Consider the following 4,577-nt stretch of genomic DNA (forward strand, 5'->3'; position numbering starts at 1 on the left):
TATATATATATATATATATATACATACATACACACATACATACATATATGAATGATCCTATAAAAGCACTTAGAGAACGATGAATCTTCACAAATAAGATAGTCTAAAGCTATATGTGTTTGAGCCCTCTGTGTGTCTCTGTGTGTCTCTGTGTGTCTCTGTGTGTCTCTGTGTGTCTCTGTGTGTCTCTGTGTGTGTCCGTGTGCGTGTGCACGTATGTATACCTTCTCCCGATGCGAAGATAATTTTAATAAAGCTATACACTAGACAGTACGGTATTTAATATCTACTTTTTCCCCGTCATTCTCTTTTTTATTCAAATTCATGCTACTAGCTATAATACTCTATTTCTCATCCCTAGTTTTTGTTTAAACTACATAAATTACTATTGGCTGTAAATGCTTATTACACTTATATATCCATATATATATATATATTTGTGCATGTATTTCTGCCTGGATTAGAAGTAGGACAATTCTGTGCTAATGACGCCTATTGTGACAAAGACACATGTTCCCAGCTGCTTGTTGCCTCCAGGAAGAACCAAAAGTCAAAACAACAGCAAAGAAAGTAACAATAGAAAAAGCGGAAAATATCTTTTCTTTAACAACATGCCAATTTCATAAGAATCTGTGTTACTTTGAGATTTTCTTTCCTTTGTATTCCGTGTCTTTAGCCACCACCGCTGTCTTTCCCAAAATACGTACATATATGCATAAATGAACACATGCATTATACATACACTGAACCATAAAAGATCGCAGGAGGTGTGTGACTGTGAAATATGTTTTAATTTCACTATGTCAGAGATAAAATTTGATAAATCTGATAAAGTCAATTCCATAGCCTATGGGTCGATGTCATGTGTTCTAGTAGTGGGGGGCGACATTGTAGAGCGTGACATGTCCAATACTGTGTATGCTCTCCTGGGTGTTCAAAGCGGCCATACAAGGTCGGTACATGGAGTGCCTGACGCAGATCACAAAAGCCATTGTGTTCATCTTCCACTGAGGTCGACTTTACCTTTCATCGCGATGGATTAAACGAGTACCAGTTGAGCACTGGAGACGATGTTATCGACATGACCCCCACCCCAAAATATACCGGGCTTCTGTCAAAATTTGTACACTTTAATTTAATTCTGAAGGTGGCGAGTTGGCAGAATAGTTAGCGCGCCGGACAAGATGCTTAGCGGCATTTCGATCATCTTTAGAGAACACTTGAGATCACGACAGCAATCGGTATAAATAGATAGCGGCTAGTTTAGTAATTCTCTTCTTCTTCACATTACGAAAGGCGCCAGCGGGGTTTGCCACCGATGCAGCAAGGCTGGAGGCGGAGAGCGTATCGCAGTATGCTGTGTCCCAATTACGTTAAACAGCTCTCCACAAAAGGGTTGCTTTGCACAACAAAACATATCCTGGAAACAACACACACCTCAATAGAAAGGAAAGAGTCGAAAGAAAAGATTGAGATATTCTGTCTCTTAAGATGCATAATAAATTAAATGTCAGTGTGTATGCCAGGCATGTGTTCGTGTGTGTGAGTGAGGTTATGTTTATACGTACATACATCATAAATACATACATATATACATAATATATATATATATATATATATATATATATAAGAGCTTATTTGCGTGTGTGTATGTGCATGTCTTATTCGTGTATATATATATATACATATATGTTTGTAATGTGTATTTGAGACTCTATATTTGTGTGAGAATGGGTGTGCAGGAGTTTATAGGTCATTAACCCAGTAAAAAAATCACTATTGGAAATAATTGGTTTTAAATCATAATGGAAGTAATCAGGGGTATATGAAAAACTTTGCCCTTTCTATAAATTATTCATCAATCACTTCCCCTTTGGCATCATATCTCAATAAATTATCAATAATTATGAACGGTAACGTTAAAGTGTGAATATATTTCTCCATAAACAGATCAATGGTGTTAAGCTATCTCTATTCACGATCATCGTATTTGATTTCATCGCAAAATATGAAATTATATTGCTCTTTGTTTTTCACAAGTTATCGTATTCAATATATTATCCAAATATTGCATGTATCGATCTCTCACAGAAGCATAAAACCTTGGATTTGCAGTGGAGAATTAACATTATCTGACACTCACTCAGTCGATCAACTCTCTATCGGAAAGTTCGAGAGAAGAAAGAAACAAAATACAACTATTGAAATGAAAATCAGTCTGGAAACGATTCAAATTGATTGTCACATTTTTTAGTGACAAAATATTATAGAAATTCGCCATTCTTTTTCTTTTTATGTAGAACTGTGAGACATGACAAAGTATACTGTTCGGTTGTTGGTGCATATCACAGCAATGTGGCTAGTCGGACAACAATAGGCTTTATCATTTAGTATTGTACATAGTACGTCTAACCAGGTGAAGTATGGCAATATTACCTCTTCGTGGACAATCACCCTACAGAAGAACCACAGTAAAATCTCTCTCTTAAATGAAACCATGATACTGTAAATGAGGATAGAGATATTCTAAAGAGAAAGGATGACGACGGCGGCATGTCTTTCATGAAAGTTCTACTTAATATGATTTTATCTGGGTACGACTAGCACAAATCTGTTGGCCTTCTGAATGTACCTAATTGGGGCATATGCTGGTGTGTTTACATCCCCGTAATTTAGCGGTTCAGCTAAAGAGACCGATAGAATAACTCTCAGGCTTACAAAGAATAAGACTTGAGGTCGAGTTCTTCGAATAAAAAAAGAAATATTTGAGGCGGTGCTCCAGCATGGCCGCAGTCAAAATGAGTGAAACAAGTAAAAGAATAATAGCATATATATACATATATATCTATACCTATCTATAGGTGCAGGCGTGGCTGTGTGGTAAGAAGCTTGCCTTCCAACCGCATGGTTCCGGGTTCAGTCCCACTGCGTCCCACCTTAAGCAAGTGTCTTTTACTATAGCCTCGGATTTGGTAGACGGAAACTGAAAGAAGCCCGTCACACACACACACATATATATATATATATATATATATATGATTGTGTGTCTGTGCTTGTCCACCCACCGTCGCTTGACAACCGATTGTTGGTGTATTTACATCTCTGTAACATAGCGATTCGGCAAAAGGAAACGATAGAATAACTCCTAGTCTGGGGTCGTCGTTTCGTTCGACTAAAGATCGGTGCTCCTGTGAAATGACTGAAAGAAGTAAAAGAATAAGAGAATAAAAGAATATATGGTACAATCTTCGAGACAGAAACAGAACAATATTAGACGATAGTCATCTCACTAACGGTTCAGCCGGTTGTCATTAAAGAAAGAATCCTAGAAGTTCAAACACTGGATACCGAATCTGATTTCACTATTATATTCACACCCATAAGACTCGGATGATATTCTAATTAATTAAAAATTCCCTTGGAGCGATAATATTTCCAAGTGCAATAACTACAAATAGAAGAGTATGAAAGAACTTTCCATAACTGTCTTGAATAAATCTGCTGCTGCTTCCAATCAGTTGCCATAAATAGTTCCATAGCCAGAGGCTTTGTTGACAACTTACTGAGATTATTTCCAGAACATCATTACAGGCGGTTTAGTGATCTCCTTGTGAGGTGATGCAGTGTTAAGGAAGAGATGTAAGGCAATTTTCAAATTGCTTCTCTCTTTCCATCTACCCACCCCCTATGTCTATCTCTATGTCTGTCTGTATGCATGCGTGCGTTCAGGCACGCACGCACACACGTACGTATCGCTCTACCTACCTACCTACCTACCTACCTACCTACCTACCTACCTACCTACATGCATACATACATACATACATACACATTCGCTAGCTTTCTTACAAAAAAATCTAATGTTCTTAGCTTAGACTTTTTGCGGAGCAACCAGATCGAACTGTCTCACGTGTAACTGCCCAAAACAGTAAAAATATCTAGTAAACGTGACTGAGGAAAGAAGGCCACGAATGACCCGTCATATTTTTCTTGTCCTTCTAATTTTTGTTTCTACTGTCTGCGTTTGTATCATCTATCTGTTCGAATGTTTTATTGTCCTCTATTGCGTTTTTGAATCCATCTTTTATATTTATATATACATACATACATATACACACACACAAAGACATACGTTTCTACTATAGGGCCTAAAATTTTGTGGGTGTAGGATAGCTGATTACATCGACACTGGTGCTTACCTGGTAGTTATTTTCTCCACCCTGAATAAGCCGAAAGGCCAAATGAATATCGGCGAAATTAGACTATGTTCATGCAGGTGAGAGGGTATAACCAACACTTTGCAGCATTCATTTCCGCTCTTCGTGTCTTAAGTTCAAATTCCGATGAGGGTCAATTTGCCTTTCATCCATTAAGGGTCCATAAAATGGATAATCATAATCTATTCTCCACGCCTCTGAAAGTGCTGGCCTTGTACCACAATTTGAAACTATAAGGTTAAAACAATTCTCTACATTTCCTGTACTATTATATATACGTGTGTATTACACACACACACACACACACACACACACGTATACATACATATATATATATATATATATATGTGTGTGTGTGTG

Source organism: Octopus bimaculoides, chromosome 7, assembly GCF_001194135.2.
Source record: "Octopus bimaculoides isolate UCB-OBI-ISO-001 chromosome 7, ASM119413v2, whole genome shotgun sequence".
Classification (NCBI taxonomy): domain Eukaryota; kingdom Metazoa; phylum Mollusca; class Cephalopoda; order Octopoda; family Octopodidae; genus Octopus; species Octopus bimaculoides.